Here is a 24,669-nt window from a genome sequence, read left to right on the forward strand (position 1 = left end):
TGTGTAGTAAGATCAAGAGTTCAAGTAATAATTTCTTCAGTCTCAATTCTTCTACTAAGAATAAAATAGTTCCTAACATTTTAATTTGGAGTCCAGATTTTATACCCTTCAGTAATGTTCAGAAATACTGCCAGTGCTTCCTATACTTCTAGTAACAACTTGACTGGCATGTGAAATCGGTCCCGTAAATGCAGCAGTTGCCGTATCTTAAGCTGTAGGAGTGCTAGTTTGAGGAAAAATCAGAAGTATTCAGCCATAGAGACATTTATCTCCATGCAAAAGCCATTTTACATTGATATGAAATATTCAACCAGACAGTGCAGGCAGAAAATTTTAGGTTTTTTTCTAGACTTAATATTCTTGTGATCCTGTCATGTCTGATTGATAATTCTTCATAAACGGACAGCCAGCAAGCTTTAATATTTTAGAGATTTTGATGCTGGTTCTTGTACTGCCGGTCCAAGCAGTGAGCAGTTGAATCAAACAAACTACTTGTGCTTCAAAAGGGTTAGGGTTCTAAAGGTGGTGACTTTGGTTCTGTTTGTTTATATTGTGAGATTTGAAATATTGGAATTGAAGTCTTACTCTGTATCCATGATACTACAAGACAGGACACTTTCTCTTGATCCCCTCATTGCAGCAAAGAGGATTGAGAGAAAAACAGAAATACTGCTGGCCATGTAATGAAATCATAAGAGTTGCTGACTTTGAACTGAAGTTACAAGTTTAATGCTTCTGAGGAGGCTTTTTGTTGACCACTTGGTAGCAGGGACTGCAAAGGTGTCTGTCTGAACTGTGTGGTACTTCATGACACATATGAAAAGTGGTTGCTTTTGCAATCCATGTGCAGATCATGTCTGTGACTCATGCAATGTAACCAATTAGAAACACAATCTCTTGTGACTCTGGATGGGATGCCATATGTTGCAACAGAAAAAGAGCACTTATAGAGGAGGCATTGCAGTGTGTTTGGAAAGATGGCATTGCAGAGAAAATGCACAAAATGTGTTTTGCTTTAAATATTAGGACTTCAAAACAAAAACCAGTGTCTCTTTTACATAGTTCGCTGAGCTAAAGATAGTGTTGGGTGTTTAAGGCATCCTCTTGTTACTGGAAACAACCATGGTTGTTTGAGTGCATGTGCACAGGTACTTGTGCCCTGTAGGAGGATGGAATAATAGATGAACATTAAATGAGTGCTTTGTTTCCTGTAATTTTGAAACATTCTTCTGTTCTGTAAAATAATGAAACACCAAAGTGACTGTGCAGCAGCCAGATACACTTTCACCCTGGCCATTGCTCTGCTTCCTGCTATCCTGCCATTATTCTGATTATCACACTTGCAGGCATAATTAGCAAAATATTACTAGTTCATGGATTTCTATTTTGTCCTCTGTTTTCTTGATATTATTATGAGACATCACAGTGTAATGAAGAGAGATATTTCTAGGCCCAGTGATCAATAGCACCACGTTGCTAGTTGTCCAGACCAGTTTAATCCTTCTGTTCTATATTTGCTTCATATCATCACATTTCTGCTGCATCAGCTGAAATATTTTCATATTTCTGGATTGAAGAACGTTATTGTGCTACATGTCTTAAACTGAGGGGAATTTACAACACTGGGTAACAAGATTTGAATTGAAACCAGGGCTAGAAAAGTACACAGCTTTCACATTAAGCCAACTGCAATGTATCGCTGGTTCATTGTTTAGAAGATTAGAGCTGTAAAAGGTTCAAGTTTTGGCTCATACTATTTTTAGGTTGCAAATGCTGAGCCTTAAGTGTTCTGCCGTCTAATTCAAGCTTATCACTACTCTATACTTTTTCTTTCTTCGCCCACTAACTCCACTGAGTTTCACTGAAAGGATATCTAATCGTATACTTTTTGAAGGCTCATTATGGATGAATGTATTCCCTTCTTACTTTGCCATTGTGAATAATCAACTGATAACATTGGGTTTGATTGAGGAACAAAACATGCTGAGTTGAAGCAGTAACTGATAATTGTAGTAGCTCATTTAAGCAGAAACATCATGTTTTAATGTAGGTCTATCAGAGCTACCTGAGCAAGCAGGACACAAGACAAGCAAGGTTGGATTTCCAAGACTCGAGCTTGTTGGATTTCCAAGACTGGAGCTCATGGAATTGTTGGCAGTCGGTTTAACAGAAAAGGTAACATAGGAGCTTCTCTTCACATCATCATGTTGTAGCTCTGAACTAAAACCAAAAAGTTTTTATTAGTCTGTAACAGAAATAACTTAGGCATAAATGTCTTGTAGTTGTCCTTTAATTGGCAGTACTCAATTTGATTAACTGAAGTTTTAGATTCATCAAGAATGAGAAAGTTTACATCATAAGACAGTTTGTCTTTTACAGGAATTTACACACTGAAACCTACCCAAAAAGGGGAGGGTAGAGCATGAAGGAGGCCAAACCAAACCTGCATTTTTTCATATGTAGTTGGACATGTTATAATGAAAGGTTTTAGAGCAATTTTATACCTGCCTGGGAAAAATGTCCTGGATTCTCCCCACTATTTCTTTATCCTAGAAGCCCTTTTTAGACTACTGGACAAAAGCGAATGTGTAACTTAATTCAGGAACAGCATCAGATGACACAGGCTGTCATATGTTAGTTAAAAAAAAAAAAAAAGAGTTACCATAACAACTAAATCACCACTTGTGCTTCCAAGAGAAAGAATATCTTAAAAGAAAATGTGGTAGGTCAGTCACATGCATGTTAGTAGTGTTTGCGGTGAGAAGTTTTTCACGGGTGACGAGAATCTTTTATTCTTCTCCTTACTCAAGTCAAGTTTCGATAGAAAAAGTAAGATTATGCTTCTTATATGATCATGTCCATTACTGAAAGTAGCAGCAAGTGTGTTTAAAAGCAAACCAAAATCCCTCAGCCCCAAAGACTTGATATATAATCATATTGGGGAATACTCTGTCTGCACAACTGACAGGACAGAATCTGTATCAAACAGTGGAATAACAACACTATCAACTGCGGGTTTTTTTATTAGCCTTACTGACTCTTTTCCTTAATCATGAAGACTCAGAACAATCTATTTATAGTTTTGATTAATTGTTGAGGACCTGATTTTGCTGGTATTTGAAGTCAATACAAGTTTTACCTTTGACATCTCTGGTTGCATGATGAAGCCTTAACATGATTTATTTTATATTTTGTGTCAGCTTCTCTGAGCTGACTTCAAAGCCCTCTTCCCCATCCACGTTTCCTGCTTCTCCACTGAGGGCCCATAGTGCTAAAACTCTTGACATGATCAATAGAGGTAGCCTGAGGATCATCAAGACTTCTTTGAAGACTTGTTAGTAATTTCCACTACAGACAAATATTCTGCTGAAGAAAAGGTTTTGACTCTACCCCCTCTTTCCTGCGGGCAGTGATAAATAAAGAATTTCTGCAAAATTAGATTATTTTAAATCTGGCATTTCATACGTTCTCCTGGGTGGGAACAAGGGGAAACTGCAGCTGTAATTAGGTTTCTCCTCTACTTTATTATTTAGTTTTGTTATTATCTGGGCTGCATTTCAGCTAGCAGTTTCTGCTGCTTTTGGCTGATAGATATTTATTGTAATCTCATTTCACACTAACAGGACAAGAGAGTGATGATTAATATGTTTGCTGATTTCGCAATTAGAAATCTCAGGCTGGTCCTAAACACCCAGATTCTCCTAGACTTGCAAGGAGCACTGGAGCTGTTGCACTAATTGTGATAAAAGGGGTCCCAGCATGTGTCAAGCACGTCCACATGAACTCAATTTAATGAGGCATCAGTTGGGAGTTAGACTCTTAACTGTAGGAGTCTCTTATCTGCTTTGCTTTACTGCTACTTCTGTGATACACGTCCCAGGTAATTATGTTATTCAGAGACTTGTTAAGTATTTTTTTTTAAAGATAAATTATTGGATGGTAAAAGGGGATTAATTGTTTGAGTCAAAGTTCTTACTTTGAATTTATCTAGATCTAAAGTTCCTGTATGGCCATTTATCTTGTCAACAAAAAAACAAAGCCACAAAGGACCACCTAGATAATATTTTAGACTTAGCAAGTCTGTATGTTTACTGAAGATGTGTCTTGTTAATGTCTGTTATATTTCTCTGTTCTCATCAAATTCAACATTTTTATTTAGTACTTTAAATGAGCAGAATTTCTTTGTTTTCATCTGTTCTGCTTTTATTTCCAGTTTAGATAAAACAAAGCTGTGGTCTCAAGCAATATGAAAAACAGGGAGGGAGGGGCGGTTGTGTTTGTTTGTTTGTTTGGTGGGGTTTTTTTTAATTTTTATTTTACTTCCCCTAGTAGCTGCACAGAAGGAGAAGCCACTTCTAACAATACAGATGTTGTGATGTAGTGATGACCTTCTAAGAAGACTTTTATTAGAGTTCTGTTGAATCTAGAAACTCCTAGCGTACTTTATTTTGACCACTAAAACATTTCCTTCTCTAAGTCATGCAATAAAATGATTTGGGGTTTGGAGTCTGACCGTATAAAAGCATCATTCTGAGCCCTGAAGAGTGGTGTTCATTTTCCTGCTAAGCTTGAGAAAATAAATTTGTAAAAATTTAATATAAAGAGCTTTCCTTTCTTTGGGGCTTTGGTTTGTTTCAAACTTTCAGATTGGCTGCTCGACATTTTGCTTAAAAGAAAAGCTAAGCTCACAAGTGTGGAAGATTGCCAGATACTCTAAACCCTATTTTGGTTAAATTACAGTACCCAGATTTTGGTAACAAAGCACATTGATTTTATATTCAAAAAGATTTTTATATTTAGTCTGTTAACCTTTTGTAATTCCCACCCACAGCTTTAAACTGTGGAACATTTTAATGCTAATTGTTGTCAGTAGGGTATCTGCCATGGCCCCTCGGTAATTTAAATCCATTGAATTGTAATGCAGGTGCCGGTAATTGCAGGACTGTTATTGTCTGGCTGGCTGCAGTATGTATGTCTCAAACAATTCTTTTCAAACTGGATTTGAGAACACTTTTTTTAAAAAATATCCCATATTTGTAGCTAACATTACATCATATTTACAATAAAGAAAGAAATGGTAAGAATTGTTCCTCTCATTTCCAAGACAGTTTTACACAGTGACAGGTTTACAACAGTCTTCACTGGGAGGGACTCTTAAGGTTCAATAGCTATTGAGTGTTTTTTAAAATGTCAGTTAGTCCCTCTTTTTTGGATGTTTATAGGAATTTCTGTCTAGTAGTTTCTGAAAATATGGTTGTTTGGTGGGTACATCACGATCCAGGGAAGAGGACATGGGAGTAGGAGGGGGAAAGAGGTTTGTGTTCTGCGCCTAGATCCTGTGAGTGGTGGTGGGCAGATTGCTGCCTTCTAATCCTGCTTTCCTCTGTATCGAATTGTGATGTTGCTTTTCCTTTAACCACCTCAAAACATTGGGTCTAAGCTGAACTGCATTACAGCCAACAAAAATCTGTCCTACAATGTTAAAGAGCTTGCGTGTGTGTGTTCTATCCTTAAGAAAACTCAATATCTTTATATTACTGGAATCTCCATTATATCCTCCATAAGATCTATGTAGGGCAGCGTTAATGACTATGCAATAGCGCTTTGTTTGGAATACACAATATGCTAAAGTGCTGCCTGGGAAAATATTTTAAATACAGAGTAGTCATTACCTTTATTAAATGATTATAATTTTAGTGGGTTTGATGAACCCTCTCTCTGAGTGAAGTCTTTGTTTCCACAGAAAGCTTTAATATGGATGAGAGTCATTCTCACGAGAGAAATCTTTGGTTAACTGAAGTTGCTCTACAGAGAGAGCAGGTTAACGTAGGGCCAGGAACAGAAGCTTTTTGTTGTCTTCACTGTAAGATGATGGTTTTTTTTAAATGACAAACACTCAAATTCAATATTAATTTCCCAAGATTGAATTTAAAAGGTATCTAACAGTCTAAAGGTAGTGGCCTTTAAAGTAACGAGAAATCCATGTTGGAAGCTGGAGTTCCAGGTTCCTGACTGGGAGCATGGCTTTCTTGGCAGAATGGATTCCAGGATTCAGGATGGTTTGGGTTTTTATTCATGTAAATGTACACTCTAGCTCATATTGTTGCTTAAATCCCTTCTAGTGCCTGTTGCTTGTGTATGAAAACTGAAGTGCAGCCATTAAGAAGATGATTTTGGGGAGTAAACACTGACCAGAGCTACATACTTGGAATTCTTGTTGACTCAGGCTCCCCAGCTCAGGATTTTAGGGATTCTGTTTATCTGTACTACAATTATACTGGGTAGCAGTTTTCCTTACTTCTTGAGGGGTTTTAATGCATGAGTATGCTGAATAAGGTCCTTACCCTGTGGCAAGACAACTTGGTCTCAACAGCATAAACTAAGGATAACGTAGAACTCTTACCTCTTAAATGTGATGGATTTCATCAAATTAACCTAAACCCTTGCTCTGATGCTCTGCTAAATGAGGTTAGCTTTGCAAGATACTATAGAACAGAGTTTTCTCTGTTAACAGTTGTTGATTTCAGTCTCGATGACTTCCTGGTTTTGTGTTTTTCGACCAGCAGTGAAAGCAAATGATTTGTTAAATGTGTTGTCTGTGTTTTACATCAGGTAGGTTTGGGGTTTGCTGTTGGAAACACACAATGTGTTTTCCTTATGGGAACTGACAGTCTAGCTGTGTGTGGTTTATTTTTATTACAGGTAATTTGAACACTGTTTTCTAACCTTGGCTGTGTTTTTAACGCAGCACTGAGATAAATTCACCGAGCAATTGTTTTACAGTGTGTGCGTGTTTAAAACATGGGGGGTTTATGTAAAGAATACCTCTTTTGGAATGTTAGTAACTTCCCAGAATGGGTTTGTAATGAAAAAGAACATAACTATTTAAGCAGCATCAACAGGCAGGGCATGGATTCCCACAACTCTACTGTGTTATAATAGTGCCTGTGCAGTTTACACCTGATGGAGCCCTCTCAAATGACAGAAAATGACAGTGATTTAGCCTCTAGATATGCCTGGTATAAATTTTATTCTGGTGGCATCATGTTAGGTTGACATAAAGTGCTGTCTAGAAATAGCCTTGTCGTCATGAAAGTTCCACTAACAAACTTGTTCACCAAGTATCAGACAGTTACTAGCCCCAAAGGTCATTCACAGCTGAGCTGTGACTGTAGCCACACACATTGTTTAACGTTAGCTTAAGAAGGAATACATTTATAAAGTATTCCCACTGGCCAACAAAGGACAGATCTTAAAGAGAATTGTACATGTGAGAGGGATGTGACTGCTTTTGTGTAACACCCGTACAGCGTGTGGCAATCTGAACTGAAGTTTTGGTATTTTACCTCAACTCACCTTGAAAGGTCAAAGTAGGTCAGACAAGTTGCTGAGAACTTGGTTGTCCTTAGCTGTACTAGAAAGTGAGGGTGGCTGTCGGCTTTTCTTGTCGTATCACATGGGGAAGACAATGTTAATTGGTTGTTCTTCTTAGGTGTTGATAATCCTGTAATGCGATTTAATAATCTTTCTCCGATATAACCTTTTATTTTATAGCAACCGTTACTTCCATAGCAACACTTGGTTGCATTTGCATTCATAATGCTTAGAGTACTAAAGCTTCTTAAATTCCTGGCTGATTTTTAATGTTCGGGTGGCTAAAGACAGCAATATTTGTTTATGGAAATATTCTTTCTGTCTAGATTTCAAAATAATACTCCTTGTCTTCCTCTTGTGCTGATTCCCGGGTACCAGATTCAAGAGGTTTGCCAGGAAAACCCATTTCTCAAGGAAATTCAGTTGGTATCAGAATTCTCTTTGGGCAATGGTCATAAACATCCGTACTCTATTAAGGCAGCAAAGAACCCCATTAAGTGTAGAACAGTCTTTTGGAATAGAAAGTACCAGTAACTCTGACTGAGGTTCAGTACTGAATGTGCAAACCTGTCTCGAAACAAGCCTTAAATAGGAGAGCGTCTCTGAATAGGGATGTGCACAGAACAGGCACTTGACCGATGATGGTTGTTGCTGCTTAGAATTCTAGGAATTTATTTTTAGGTCCTGCAGCAGTGATTGTAATCACAGAATCATAGAATCACCAGGTTGGAAGAGACCCACCGGATCATCGAGTCCAGCCATTCCCACCAATCTCTAAACCATGCCCCTCAGTACCTCATCCACCCGCACCTTAAACACCTCCAGGGAAGGCGAGTCAACCACCTCTCTGGACAGACCGTTCCATTGCCCAATGACCCTTTCCGTGAAGAATTTTTTCCTTATGTCGAGCCTGAACCTCCCCTGTAATGTAAGAACCTGTACAGGATAGACAAAACTAGAAGAGAAATTCCAGTAGGACGATCATGGGTGCATTCATGAGGCTGCAGGTGGAACAAACAGTACTTTTCTTTCTGAATAATTTTTAAAGAGCACTGAGCAGACAAACCTGCCTGTAAGGAACACACGCTGTCGGTGTTACACAATAGGGAGGGGAAAAGCCCACATTGGCTCCTCTCTTTTGCTGAAGCATCTTTCTTTTATTTGAATTTGCAGAGTTAACATCTATTTTGTACAGCCTTTGCATATCTGATGTGTTTATACATGCACTCTTGCTTTCTTGAAATTTGGTCTCTGTAGCAATACTAATGTGATCATAAATTAATACATGCTTGCTTATATACTTATATTCTGCTGACCAATTTATTGTAGATAGATTGCACTTGATAGTTTTCTTTGGCATCAGTATAGTAGTGAAATAGTCCTCAGTAACTTGAGTTAACAGTTTATTTAATAAAAGTTAAATGTATTTTGTTTCTGCTGCATAGATCATCTTTCCTCTTTCTTTTCCTTAATGAACAAAGCTCTGTGGTGAATTTCTTCTCACATTAAAGACTAATGCACTGTGTCTGGTCACCTTTAAATGAAACGTCTTTTACCCCTAGGACCAATAACTCTTTAAAAAAGCTCAGTTAAATGAGGATGAAGTTTCAGCATTTAGTCTGCTGCAAACAGATGATAACTACCTGCATGATGTTAATAAACATTACACCTACAGCTGTAGGGTTGCTGCCTTCTCATCCTTGCTCAGAGCTGCCCATTGAGAATATTTTTTCCTTGCTCTGTAAAGCTCTGTAAAGCACCTTGAAATCACTGATGTTGGGCACCATTCTTTGAACAGCTGCTTATTGTGAGGTTGTTCCAGGTAAAGATTGACATGAAGATTTTTTTAATCAATGGATTACCTAAATATAGGAATTCCAATGATGTGGAAGAGGCTCTTAAATAAGCAATTTTGTGTAATGCTGGCTCATTTCTCAGGCTTTGCAGTGCTTCTTACAGCGGGATCCTGAAGAATATTTCAGAATAGAAAAGTAAAAGCTGTAAAACCTGTGCCAAGCTCAGGGGAAAATACTGTATTTGCATGGATACGATACACTAAAATAAAGAAAACACTGGTGTAGAAATTTAAAAATTCCAGGAAGTAGTCCAGAAAATAACTTAGTCTGGTAACTGAAGGCTTGAAACTGTTTTGGGAGAACTCTAGGGAAAGCCTGGATGCTGTTGTTCGACCTGAGAGAGTGAGATGTGCCTGTATGGAGAGTTCAGGTATAGATAGGATAACTATTTACTTCCCTCCTAGTGAGATTTCAGTTCTAAAAAGGTAGGACAGATAAGAGTTTCATATCAGATCATTTAGTACAACTTCTGGTTTCAGATTCTTTTGACTGTTAAGTTGCACATTCTGGCTTTTATCTTTTTTATGCTGCTGTAGGGGATGCTAATAGTTCAGTGACCAGGATTCCTTTTTGTTTACAGAAATAAATAATAGGAATTCACAGGAATACCTTAAGATATGTTAAACAAAATCCTCCGTATTCAAGTGCTGACGATTTTGCAGTGTTTGTTGATTTATGAATGCTAAGGAAAACACCAGCACATCATAAATCACTCCATTTTTGGCACTTTCCTTAAGCACTACAGGAATGCTTCCTTTTTCCTTATTTCTTTTTTTTTGTTTCTCTACAGAAGGGAGACAAAAAGCCGAGCAGCAGTGGCGGGGTATCAGCTGAGAAAGCTGAGGAGATGGCAGTCTTGCAGGAGAAAATGGGAGAAGGCAGGTATGTGTGAATCAGTATCCCTACTGCCCAGCTGGAGAACACTGTCTGCTGGCAGCAGTTTCTATCTCCTTGCAGTCCCCCACTTCTAATTGCTCTGATTCTCCTGGACAAATGGCCCTGTCTTCTTCTTAGCTGACTGCGGTACTGTAATACCACCTGCCACGTTTTGTGCCAATACCTCTTTTACTTCCTTACAATGTCGGCCTGTGCTTGCAACAACAAAAAGTGATGGGTTTCTTTCATGATACTACTTAGATGTGATTTAAAAAATATATGTTTAGCTTTCGAATAATTTTATGCCATTTCAGTTGTTTTCGACAGAATGCATGTGTGAGCAGACCTGATTCTACTTTTTCTGTTCAGTGTTCTCCTGCAGATATTTTGGTTAACAGACTAACTGGAAGAATAAACTCATTTCAAATACAGTGAATAACCCTGCCTTTCTATAAGTACCGTATGAGAACATAGTATATAAGAAGTCTGGTTTCTCTTAACTGTTTAATCGATATGCAGCTCGGAAAGCAATACTGAATCTTTTCCATGATCCAGCCACAGATGTGCTTGCATTAAGGCTGTGGTATGAGATGACAGTAAATGAAAATGCAGCTACAGCAGCAAGTATTAGTGGGAAATGAAAATTCCTGACTCAGAGGAGCAGGGCAATGACAGAAAGACTCCTCATTATGGATCTTTTCATATGGAGAAGAATGACTGGTAAATGAGGTTTCTGCGACACAAAGAGGATGGAAATACAGTTGGACGTTCATGCAGAAATTGTGCTCACTGTACAAAACAAATAGAAGAATGGGGGATATCTAATTTGCATTTCTTAACTGACGAAATGGGCATGGAGATATCCTCAGAGACAGATGACGGCTGCAACAGTAAGAGAAAGGTGGTGTTTACCTTGCCCACTCTTTGGGTGGTGATGACAGTGACTTTTACTGTATATTGGTAACTTTTCCGGTGTTGGCTTTAATTTATTTACAGTCCAAAAGGTTACAGGCTTTTTAAAATACTGACTTGAGCAAATCTGCTGTGATGACTAATTCTTCACCTTTCTCACTAGTTTGGCTAACAGCAAAACATAAAATAATTGAAATAGGACTTGGTGACATAAGCAGGTGTAGTGATTCCAGTGTCTGAGCAAGGTTGGTCTCACTGATCTGCAGGAGCTTCTCTGTAGCAGACAAGGTATTTTGTCATCTTTAACCTCTACAAGAAGTCTCATTTATGTCAAAATAGACAGGACATTGTCCACTGCCTGTTAAAAGATATCAGATTGTACCTAACTATTTAAAGCTCTTTCAAAAATACTTCATCTACCACATGCAGCAACTGACTCCCTCGTTTTTGTAGTGTAATTGGGGAATTTAGCATAGACTGTTGGGGTTTTTTGTTTTGTTGTGATTTTACTTAAAAGGCTTTGCTTGGCTCCATTCCAGCCCCTAAGAGTGAAGGTATTTTGCTTTTTCCTGTTAAGTGGTCTAGAGAGTCGAACATTCCCAGACTTCTGGATCTAGAATAACTGCAGGTGCCTTCACATAGGATGACATTGCTCTCATGTAGTCTTGGTTGGAGCATAAGAAACCTTAATATTTTTATTAAATACTTAAAGAAATAAAAAAAGCAAGAGAAGACTGCCTTTCAGTTGAGCTTAGCTGGACATATATACTGTGATGTGAAGGGTTTGTACTTGTGTGCTGAGAAGAGGATGTACCTTCTCAGGTACTTGAGAGGTACTTGAAATTCTTCATGCTGCTTTAAATATTTTATACAATCAAGGGTCAGGAGTAACCTGTGTATATAGAAAAAAGACAGTGCTGAAGTTTCAGACAGGTCACTTAATGTACCGGCAGTTACCTTGCACATCGATCTTCACCAATGTCTGGTAATTCCTTCAAACCACAGTAAGTCATACATTGAGTCATTAATTCCCTCCACCTAAAGTCAGTCCCTGCCTGCAGTGGCAGCCGCTCCATTATCATCCGGTGGATTTCAAACAATAGAAATGATTGAAACAGGAACTCCTACATTTCTAGGAAGATTAAGAGTGGCACGGCACCCTGTAATTTAGGTGGTTGTGCAAGGTTTCATTTGCATTAGCAGAATAGTTCAGATTGTGTTGAATTATTCCATTAAAATATCTTCAGGTGTTGAAAGATTTGCTGTGCTGTACATATGTTGTTTGTTTTGGAATGTTCTGGTCGATGGTGATGGATTTTGTGGTTGGTTTAAATGTGTCTTCAAATGAAGGTGAAACTTAGGCTTCCTTAATTCTCTAGAAGCCCGGAGAGCAGCACATTTGGTCTCAGTGCTGGCTTTAAGCCTTGAGAGCCAGCTTAAAACTCTGAGTTACATTTATAGAATAGTTAAAGTTAATTTTACATCTCTCAGTCTATTCCATTTCTTTTATTAGTAAAACAAACTTTTCATATTTGACACTGACAGTGCGAGCACAGATTTGTTATCCTGTTTTTGTTTTCCTCGGTTATGTGCTAAGTAGGGTCAAGTTTCCCTACATTTTGTGTTTAAACTAATTGAAATTTGTATTTACTTGAAATCTGGGTGAACATGGCTGAGGTAGCTTTACAAAGCGACTTGCTGTGACTTTTGAATGGTTTAGACAGGAGAGTGTTTAAACTTGCCAAACGTGTAATTGGACATTACATAATCAGGACCTAAAATTCTTGTCATAATTTCATTTTTGTCTGTTTAGCTTCTCATCCATATTCTGAGCGGTATTTTTAATCAATTTGGTACATTTAAAGCAGCACATTCTGTGTTCACAGGACAGTGTCCATTTTCAGCGCTGCTGCAGACATCTTTTCTTTCAGGATTGTTGGTCAGAATACTTCTGTTTAGGAAAAAGAGGCAATGGTAGTTAAGGAAAATTTATAAGAAATTTTAGAAGAACTGGAACTCATTTGGCACCTAATTCTGCAGCTGCAGTGTCAGTGCTGCACGTTGAATTTCGGGATTTTGAGGGAGGGTAACATTTACAGAACTGGACAGTTGTTAATACAGTGAGAGGCAGGGCTATACCACCTTCTTTTATTTCCCATTAAGATGTATTTATTTTTAGTTTATAAAGAATGTTATTGTCTACATGAGATAGATAGTTTATTGTCATCTGGGATACACAAAATCATCGCAGCTGGTGCTACAGCAGACTTACTGGGGCTGCAAGTAAGATTTTTTGCATGTTCCAGGACAGCAATCAGCAAACAAAACATTTAAAATGTTAGAATTTATACTTTGGACTTCAACATTTTGCATGTAATGTTTAGTCAGGAAGTATAGGTCCTATGTATGAGTTACAAGCAAGTGGAACGTTGGTTTATCTGATCTCAAGACGCACTTTTTCATTCCGTTACTCATTTTACTGCATTGTTTTAAATAGCTTGCTCTCAGCTGTTGAGGTGGCAGCAGCCTGTTCTTTTTCCATAACAGAGGTCACTGTGCATCAGGGCAGTCAGGTGGCTGGCAAAGAAAACTTAATCTTTCCGTTTTATACTGCCATCTTGCTTTACTTGAAAAGGATCCTCTTAATTGCTTGGTCATTTTAATCATGCAGGAAAAATTCACCGCATTTTGCAGAATTTCACTGGGACAAAGATCTTGTCAGTTCATATTGAATTTCGAGGAAGATGGGCTCGATTTAATGCACGAGGTGTGGGTCTTCACCCAGCTATGTATGGAAGTTGTATATGAATCTGGGTTGGCTGGTGCAAAGATGAAAGAGGAAATGTCAACTCCGTTTATTATTTATTCTGAGCAGTATTAATTACCTGTTTTGTGATTGGAAAAAAAGCAGCCACATGCAGAACCCAGCCAAGCACCCAGCCCTAATCCAATCAGTCTGATGTATGCAGAAAGTTTACAGAATGACCTTGTGCATAATTACTCGTTTGATCGCTGTTAGTAAATGGCACGAGTGGAATCTGACATACATTATAACATATTAATGATTGCCTTCCTCCCTCCATCCTCTTCTGTACAGAAAAATGATTTTAATTAAGGCTTCCGTGATTAGTCATTTAATCAGTCATTAGGCCAATACAGATGGAGTCAATTAATTTTTTTACACTTGAATAGAGACTTGATGCTTCTGCAAACCATACAATCTATTCTTTTTTTATCATTGTATCATGGACAATTGCCTTGATGTCTGTCCAGTAAGTGTACATTACTCTTCCAAAAACTGGATTGCGTTTCCAGCATATCGGTGTTAGGGCAACTGTAGGTATGTTTCCTTACATGCTATGCTGATTTTAGTCGGGTTTGGATTCAGACTGATCATTATTCTTGTTATGGCTCATCCTTTATTTTTTAAACAGCAAAGTTGCCTTTTAAAGCATATGTATTCAGCATCTCCTAATGTATTTTGTTATTACAAAGGATAATACTTGGTGTTTCAGAGCTAAATTTCATGCGAGAAGTTCAGATGTTTTATGAACCTAAGGGCCTGTTTCATTCAGTGTGGGAAGACTTCGTATCTACGTGGCAGACTCAAAAACTGAGGGGTATGTAGCTATGGAATGACTTGCTAAAAATTGTAAGAGCTGAGCAATCAAGGTCAAAGTCACTGGTCATTTACAGGAGAAGAAAAGAACAGACATCTTTAGGTTTTTAGAACTATTTTAGAATAGGTCTTCACCTGTTGTTGTGGTGAGTGATATATCTTCTTTTCAAAAGATAGCACTCCAAAATCTTATCAAATCTTGTTTAAAAAAGACAAAGCAACTTTCATTTCTGTTCTACAAGCAATTAAACACAGAGAAAATTAATGAACTGGTGAAACTTCCATGATGTTTTTACTGGCTGCTGTACATTGGCTCATAAAGCAGCTTCGGTTGTTTCTAGTGGTGTGCATTTGAGATCTTATTGCCTTGTTTAAGAAACCACAAAACCTCCCTGCTTACTGACCGTTATAGTTCATGCAGACACTGTGGAGTCATGCAAAGTGCTAACGTAGCCTCCAGAGCAATAAGAAAATTGGAAATTGTTAGTTTAAAAGAGCGATTTTCAGGGATGGCACAATACGAGCAGCTTAGATCCTGCACATGCTGGTTTGCATGACTTTATCAGACCTGTGGAAGGTAGGGTTGGAGCACTGAACATCCTCAGTTGAACAGGAAACACAGAAAATAACATTAGTCAATTTTGTTTATAGTCAGGAGTGTAGAACAGAAATATACGTATTCTGTGGTTATAGTTAAGCAGTATCACAACTCCATCATGTTCCATCCATACTTTCACTTACCAAGAAAGCAAGATATATTCAAGGGTAATGTTCTCAAAAGCAACGGGCTGTTTTCTCATTGACTTCCGCTGTACATTTCCGTGTTCCACTGTTTTCTGGTGCTCATGCTTGTGGGAGTAAATGGGGTTAAGACTCTGTGCTTACAGCAGGTTTTTATAGTTGGTGTTCCTGTTCCAGTTTGCGGTGGTGTCACCATGCTGGGAGTTGAGGGACCTGCCCAGCCCCAGAGCATGAGTGGCTTCCCATCAGGTCAGATGCTCACCACGTCAGTAGTTGGTTTCAATGTTGTCGTGGCGGGGCTGTTGCAGAGGAAAAAGGGAAAGAAATAAATGGATTTGTGTCTGTCTTAAGAAAGCTTTTAAAGATTGAAAAATGAGCTCTGTCTTGTCTAGCCCAGGAATAATAAATAAAAGCAGGTGTGAGGTGTTGGAATTGGAAACAGCTGGATGTGACGGATGTGATCTGACTGTTCTAGAGCTTCAGTCTTTAATCCCCATGGCTCAGTGTGAATATTTCCCTCCTGATGCAATGCAGAAATAATAAATAGAACACAGCATATGGAAGGGTTCCTAGGCTAAGGAAAGAGAAGGGAACGAATCACAGTTAACTCTCTTTATGTTCACTTTTCCTTAACTTGTACATACACCACAGCAACCTTTCTTAATGCTTTCTGCTAATCCCCATTGTCTCTTTCTTGGTGTTTGCAGCAGGGCATGTCATGGTAAGATGAGAAAATTAGAAGTCTTTGGAAATTGTGTTGCAACTGGGATCTACCTTAATTCAGAGCTGTTTTCTTGAAGATGTACGTAATGATCCCCTCCCCATTTCTGATGTAGCTTTTGCACATAAATACTTCTTCCCAATTAAAGTAAACTTTGAATCATCTCTATAAATTGCACTGAAATGCCTCTCTGTACTATTTAAATGATCTGATATTCAATTAAAGTATAGAGTCATCCAGCCTTATTCTGTAGCTTGAATCCTGTCAAATCCCTCAGAGTCTGCCAGAGGATGGGTTTGTCCTCTGGAAAAACTCTGCCATCTAATTTAGAGAGTTCCATACAAGGCATGGATAGGAAGAGCAATTCCATTGAGTAGAGCGAACATGGTAATTGAGATGACATCAAATGATTCATTACACTTGTCTGAGACAGCAGGATTTAAAAATAGGCAGAGTGCAATTCTATCCTATCCAATAATGGGATTTTATTTAACCTGGGTTTAAATCGCTTTGTGCATTGGAATGAATGCTTTGGCATGGATGTGAAGTTGTATATAAAAGAAACAAGGAAATACCCACTTAAGTAAATGATATGTGGATTTTTTCTTTCATGTTTATTCTATTTCAAGAGTAATGATAAGATTCATCAGGGTCACACTTGGAAGCTGTCTTGCAAAGTAGATCATTTAGAAAAATGTTTTGGCACCCTGCTGTTTTGTCAGATATTCCAAGCAGGTTGTGCCAAGAGGAAATTGTAGAAACTGCTGTTGTAGAGTACAAAATCGTTGGATTTATAACAGGGAGCCAGTGGTGAGAATTCATTATACATTCACACCTGCATATAAAGAGTGTCTAAAATTGGAAGTTTTATTCCACTTATCTTTGATCCTGATATTATTAGATGATATTAGCATCATCCTACACTAGGTTCTGGAATCGAAGCAGATATGAATTCCATCAAGTACTTTTTCATATAAGTCATTCTTTCTGTACAGCAACTCCACCCTGTATTTAGAGCAGTAATTCAGGGTACGGAGACTCTTGTTTTCTGTTGTTGATGTATTGTATGATCATAATCTCCTGTACCTAGCTTACCTTTTGTAAATTAATAATATAACAAATCAGTCTCCTGAATAGAAAATTTTCCATACTTCTAAAATATTTGGAATAATTTCATCAAGTTCTAGACATAAAGGGATATCTTTACCTAGAATTTACTAATTTGTTGGTTAAAGATGAAAATTATTTGCTATGAAGAAGGATCACAGCCAATGAATTTTGCATTTCAAGGTGTTCGAGAGCCAAATTTTCAGAGCTTGTACAGGGAATTTTTGTACAGCTCCTGTTCCCTGCATAACGGCTGCAAATGCACATGTAGGGTTTCAGTAGCCGTCATCTGTGACAGCTTGCATTGCCATAAAGAGTCTGTAGCACAATAAAGAACTGCCACCTGAAAGTTTTAATCTGTACCCTGGGGAAAGTTAAAAGAGGAGTGCAGATTATTGTCTATTGTTGTAAGGGGATTGATAGTTTACTCAGATGAACTTAGGCAATATTATCTAAAGCTTAATAGACAAACACTGTACAAACATTGTGAAGGCAATTAAATATCTAATAGCAGTCCAATTAAGTTATTTTTATGACTACATGATGAGTTACTGTTAATTTATTTGTAGGAAGCAATTTAAGTAAACCCTAAAAGCTACAGACTGCACAAAAGTATCTAAGTAGTTCAAGGTCCTGAAGACTTTCGTTGTAAATAATCATTTACTCTGGATTCTGTATTCAGCTAAGAAATCAGCGACACATTGAATTTTTCTGGTTTAAATTGATGGGAGAAAATGGAATAGCACTTGATTATCCAGACCTAATTCTGCAAGAATGTGTAGATTTACTTCTATAGTTCACCTAAGTACTATTAGTTTGTGATTTTCATCTTTAAAGCTTACAGGAATTAAACTCATACCTGTTGAATTACATGCTTCTCAAGTAGAGTATTAAAAAAGCTGATAGTGTAGCCCTAAGATAGCAGCTGAAGTTGAAACCAGAATAGGATGTTGTAATAAGTCATGCAAACTTACGGTTGTCTTTGTTTCCCAAAGTCGTGATAAGGACAGACAATAGAAGGGGTGGTGGAATGTCCATCTGCAGAGCTTGGAGATGCCCCTGCATTTCTGGGAGAGATTGGCAGGAAATCACTTAAACAGTCTATAAAAAGACGGCAATCCAATTGATGGATTCACCACTAGTGGCTGAGCAGACTGGCTGTCCCTAGGACTAAAAGAGACACTTTATGAAATGTAAGGTTTTCCAGATATGTCATTTTGGATTTGTACAAAGAGAAAACAGAATGGTAAAAAGAGAATTTTATAGGTCCGCAGATTAAATTACTTGGCTTCAAAATCCTATTCACTAACAAAGAATCCTCCTGGAGTCTGTAGAAGAGTGTGCTGTTCAGTGTGTCAGGCACATCTATCATTTTATCTGCTGGTGGAATATCTTCTAGTAGACTGAGATTTATTTTTCCATGTACATTAAATAATTGGCAAGATTCAGTCATTTCTGCAGTGTATTCTTTGGCAAAGGTTTGCTGGATTCTTTTTCAGCAAATACTTGTATGAAATAGTTCATCGTTAGGAGAGGTAGTTAGCCCTGGGTAATGCATTGAAAACCTTGCAGAAAGTCTGTGGAATAAGTTTTGTTTGCTGCTTTACTCTGTGTGTACAGGGGGAGTTGGAGCAGTAGTGACCCTGCCCCTGAGCTTCAGCCTTGGCAGAGTCCACCAAGAAGTACAGCACTGCATTCCGAGACCTTTCTCAGCACTCGTGAGCTGAGTGCCTGCATCCAGGTGGAACGGTCTCTGTGTTCTCTGTACAAATGTGAGCAATTGTACAACTTTGAATAATTAACTACGAAGAATTTTAAATCAAACGAGATGGCAGATTCTACAACCCCTCCCATGATGTATTTGATCCATGGCTGCTGAAGTTCTAACAAAGAAAAGAGAAAATGATACTCCATTTCTAATTAAAGAAGTAATTTTCCTTTGCAAATAGACTTTTTATCTCAGCTCAGTGTTAAGGATCAATGGGCTGTCACATGTATGTCTTTTTAATAAACGCCAGCTGAGATGACATTAAAGTGATAGACTGATCACTGTAATCAATGCAATTCAAAATTGCTTCATGTCGTAAATGAACTTCGTTCCTTTCTGTGATTCTCCTACAGTTAACATTGTCTGAGCAATGAGGTACAAGGTTACATCTTAGTTTGAAGTAAAAAGTGATTATGATATGGAATTAGCATTTTTTACGTAGGTGCAGGTTTTGCAGTTAAGCTCCTGATTTTATGCAATTCAAAGGACCTTGCTGCACAGTCTTATTGCAAAAAAAAGCAATAAGAGAAAAAAATTAAATAAGAAGAAAATCTTGTGATGCTTCTCCTTTCTTTCCCCAGATGCACTGCTGTCCTCCCAGAAATAGAGTGGCCAAAGCTTCCTAAGGTTTTTATTTGCTTTGTTGTCTTACGTTAAGCCATTATTATTGACACTCCAAAACACGAAAAGTGCTCAGCTCAAAGGAATTGGAATTGGTCTTTAAGCATGAACATGTGCTTCGTCTTAAAAGGGTAACTGTATGTGTGTTGTGCTGTGCCTCTACATTCAATACCAAACATAGATTTATCTGTATTATTTGAAATGCTCCTGATGTGTTTCGGTCTCCCATAAGCACATCTTCCCTGGGGGCTGACGAGGTGTTGTGTCTGTGAAAGGGCAAGCAGGCACAGCACCAGAGAAGAGCTTAAGTTGGAGCTCAGGGAATCTTTCCTTACTGTCACTCTCACAGTCTGATTGTGTCTTTAAAATCTGTTTATGCAGAATTCTTCAGAACTCTTCTCTTCTTCTGGATTTATTTTTTCAAAACCCTAGAGGTTCTGTAAAAACTCTCAGGATCCTCGTAAACCCTTTTATTTTAAAGTTGGCAGACTGACAGGCTTTAGTTATGCTCAGTGCTAAATTATTTATCTTCCTTTTCCCTCCTAGCCCTGACTTCTGAATCTTTAACTTGGCTCTTGGGACTTCTGGGTTGGTTTTTTTCCTCCCCTTTAAAGTGAAGCCATTTTTATCTTTTGTCTTCAGTGTTTTGCCATAAAAACTGTACATGTAAAGTTTGAATGTATACGTATGTTTAAGATGTGGTGTCTTGATTTTTTTGTAATTCTAAGTGAAACAAGGTAGCTAGGTTGTATAAACTATTTTATGGTTACTTGCATGCAATTCTTACTCATCACCTGCATTCAATAGTGGATGTCAAACTGATTTATATTTCTTTTAAATACCATTCCTATTCTATCTCATATTGTGTGTTATAGAACAGTCTTGAGGCTTTCTTCTCTCGGATCAAAATCTTTTAATTGCCAAGATTTTTTCAATGATGATGTTGAAATGCTGGTGAAATTAAAAGTTAAGCACATAATCTCCTTTAAATCCAGCTTCCCGTGAAGTACAATGTAGTGTCACTGTATCAGCCTGTGTTTGATGGGACATGAGCACACAATTAAATACCTTTCTAATAATCATGTTATCATGTGCTTTAAGTTATCTATGTCCTAATAACTTTCAATTAGGAAAGGAATGAATAAATGGTAGGAGAAGAGATAACCTCTTTCATTTTCCTTGCTTATCAGTGGGGAGAAGTGTTAGTTTTTACAAAACAAAAAGATAACTATTTAAATAGTGGCTTTTTGCAGATTGTTTTAAGCTTTCTTATGTACAAGGAGTTTCATACACTGAAGTATTTTCATGTATATTATGATGTGGATAATCCTATGCTATTTTATTAGAAGTGGCTTTACAGTCTATAGGATGACATGGTTGTGCCTGTGACTCAGAGAGGACTTGTTAGACACTTTCGTACCTATGGTTATCAATGTATAATTTTTTCAGCTCCCTAATATGTTTACACCATTTTAAATTGATACATCAGTTGGTAATATTTGTTTTATTGTGACAAAGAAGGCTGCATGGCTTCAGGACGCTGAAAGCTTTTGAAAATCCAGCTCTTTTTTTTGAAAATCCAAGATTTTGACAAGCTAGATTTCCGTATTGTGTTTTAGTAGACTGTTCAAATTGCAATGCGTGATACTTGCTATAATACTTCTGCTTCATTTTTACTCACATTCGTATTAAAGAGTAACTTTCTGTTCTATTTTTGAAGTTGGTGACCTCTAAAGGATTTGGGACTCTGAAAGTTTCATTGGAAAAATATCTGATATCATATTCTGGAAAGCCTATGGCTCATTAACTTATGTCTATTAATGGCTCCAAAATTCATAAACCTTTACATAATGATTTTCTTTAACTGTAGTACTATTAATTTTTATGGTAATTTTACTGTTATTTATGATCGTCAAAAGGGTCTGTTGGAAAAAGAGATAATCGCACAGGGCTGCCAATTTGTAGATCCTCTTATGCCTTACAGTAATGGTTGCAGGCTGTATTAAAGATTAAGGAGGTTACACGGTTTGACTTTATAAGGTGAAAGTAATTCTTTGAAGGGAAAGTTTTATATCAATAGTGATTGGAATTGATTGCTCGAAGAGCTATTGTAATTAATTCATTAATTCCATTCAGTTTTACTTCTTTAAGGGTTTAAAATGTTTGTCTGATCTGAGGGATCTTAATTTCTTTATCTGATTACCAGCTATGGTAGCTTTTACACTAAAAAAACCCCAAGCAAATGAACAAACACACAAACCAAGTTTGAGCACCACTGGATCAGGTTGCTCTAAGTCCCATCCAGCCTGGCCTTGGACACCTCCAGGGATGGGGCAGCCACCACTGCTCTGGGCAATGCCAGGGCCTCCCCACCCTCACAGGAAAACATTTCTTATCAATCTCCTCTCTTTCAGCATAAATCTATCTCTACTCATTCTGTCCTTGCACATCCTGATCAAGAGCCCCTCCCCAGCTTTCCTGAAGCCCCTTTCTATGCTGGAAGCTGCTCTAAGGTCTCCCTGGAGCCTTCTCGTCTCCCGCTGAACAACCCCAACTCCCTCAGCCTGTCCTCATTCAGGATGTGCTCCAGCCCTTGCATCATCTCTCTATCTCCTTTGTTCAGCCGACTTCAGTAGAGATGAGGCTGTAACACACAAGTTTCAGAACACAAAACTCTCTTATTCATTAGGCTTCTAAGTACAGGTAGCCTTATTAATTCGTATGTGAAAATTATATATAAGATTGGAACACTTGCGAAATGGAAACCACTATCCTGTCTTTTCTGCTGCTTTTCTGCTTCTGTGAAGAAAATAAGAATTAAACAAATGTGCAGCAGAGAAAAGCAATAAATAATGTTTCATAATGATCAATGATGAGGAATATGTGCTTGGAAACTGGGAAACAAATTGTTCCGGAAGCATGATTTGACACTGGTTAGTGCTTTTTGTCTCAGCAGTAGCACATGGGCACTGCGGTTGCCGTGGTAAGGTACATGTTTTGTTATGAATGCTATAAATAGGCACATCGTTGGCCAAAAGCGTAAGTGAAGATCCTGCTCTGGTCATGTTTATTGAGAGCTTTGATCAAGGTCGCAAAGGCTTATGTAATGATTTACCTCGTAAGTTAAATGGGCATAAAGACAACCATCTTTGTGTGCCTCTGTGATGGAAATGTCTGCCACATGTGTTGTCATTTTCTCATAAATCATAAATATTTCTGAACTTCTTATTTTAAATGACTATGAATGAGATTTTTGTCTTCCCAATGTTCTGTCTCACAGAACAAACTGTTGTCAGAGGAATTCCAAATCCGCTCCCTCTAACAAATTGCGCACAACACTGCGGTTCCATTGTTGACGGAATTGCAGAGCGAGCCTCTCACGTGACCTTGTGCTATAGCCACGCTCCTTTGATGATTATAAAGAATTGTATCAGTTTTCCTGTGTAATTCAGTCATTTCTTTTAAAATTTGGCATCATCTCAACTTACTGGAAGGAATTTTTCAGGACTGAAAATGGACGGTGATGATGATGATGATAAAAAATCCCACCTCTGACTCAAGCCCCCGCACCCCTATTAGAGTCATCACCATCTATATTTTCCTCTGTCCTGTATGAACATGGCAAACTTGGATTTTCTGTCTGTTTTGTCAGTGCTACAACATCTGCAGGAAATTCTAGAAATGTTTGTTATGGAAACACTTGCCTAATCATCCCTGTAAAATTTTTGAACAGCTCAGAGAAGAGCCCAGCGCTGAATGCATGGATGTCAGTGCAGCCGGCACACCCGGAGAGATCCTGTTCTCTGTTACAGAACACAGCTTCCTAGAAAACACCCATGGAAAGATTCAGGTCCTCCTTGGGTCCTAGTGAACCTGGTGTAAAATTAATACTTTGTGGTGATTTGGGGAGTGCTTTGGAAACTCTGGGGAAAAAACTTTCCTAAATATGCAATCTTTTCTTGGTTGAGAAAGAGACTTTGTGGTCTATGGGGCTGTTATTTTGTATCACAAAGCACAGTCCAGACTTGTAAGATATCTTTTTCCACTACTGTAAAGAAAGGTTGCATGCAAACCAGTTCACTGTGATTCAGTGTCATAATTACTATGAAACTAAAATCTGTCTTTGTACACTGTCTGCTGCTGGGTGCTCAAAGTCATGCTTGAGCGATAAGCTAGGGCTGAAGAGACCTTTGCATTCCTATAGGAGCAGTAATTGCACCATGTCTTGGCTGTTTTGCTATTACAAAATAGAATTTATGTACAAAGTTAAGGAAAACGGAGCTGCGTGAGATTCCTGGGGACCTTGCCGGAGGAAAAGGGTGAGATAATTAACAGCTAAATCAGAATAACCTTGCTGAGGCCAGAGCAGCCCAGGTTTAAGAGGTCTCTGAAGCATCCTCGGTGCTCATGTTCTAGCCTGGTGACATTTTCCAGGGATATTTCTCATTTTGATGTGCCTACTGAAATTTTTCCTGTAGTGAGAGGAGTTTTTACACTTCATTACAATGCTGAAGATTTCACTGAGAAAGTAAGACAGATGGACAAATTAATTCCTTATAGAAACAGACTTTAGCTCTGACCTGGGTAGCAGCTTTGCAGTGGTGAGCTGTGGCGATGGTACATCTAAGATAGCAATCCCCAAGCAGTGCTCTGTCTCATTTTTTGCTTTGTTGTGCGTATTAATGAGCTAAGTGACTTTTCTCACTCGTCAAGAGCGTTTGGTATTGTTTCCCACACTGTGTTCAGATTATTGCTTTACTAATTCCCTTGGCTTCCTTTCAATTTATCTCAAAATAAACCAAGATCAAGTGAAACTTCATGTTTATAGCAATACAGAAAATGAATCGACATTTTTCAGCTAGACTCAGCCTGAAAAAGCTGAAAGCACGGGAAACGACTGCAATATGAATACACATCTGTTCACAGAAACTGTCTGAATTGTTCATGGATTGGTAATTGCAGGAGTTCTCAGCAGTGTTACATGCTGCATGCTCTCCGGTGATGCTGGAGAACAGCTCCGGACACTGTTTCATGAGGCGTTTCAAGAGCAGGAGCAGAATGAAATTGTCCTTTC

General features: G+C 38.2%; 1 long non-coding RNA gene across 2 annotated transcripts in view; it reads left to right on the forward strand.

Annotated features, from left to right (window-relative positions):
• The window catches only part of LOC138730043 (uncharacterized), a 120,893-nt gene that overhangs the window by 8,715 nt on the left and 87,509 nt on the right, over positions 1-24,669 (forward strand). For both annotated transcript variants that reach the window (XR_011338990.1, XR_011338989.1), the window contains one exon: positions 10,024-10,112. This is a non-coding gene — a long non-coding RNA (uncharacterized lncRNA). The remainder of the gene's footprint in view (positions 1-10,023; positions 10,113-24,669) is intronic.

Source organism: Phaenicophaeus curvirostris, chromosome 22 (genome assembly GCF_032191515.1).
Source record: "Phaenicophaeus curvirostris isolate KB17595 chromosome 22, BPBGC_Pcur_1.0, whole genome shotgun sequence".
Taxonomy (NCBI): Eukaryota; Metazoa; Chordata; class Aves; order Cuculiformes; family Cuculidae; genus Phaenicophaeus; species Phaenicophaeus curvirostris.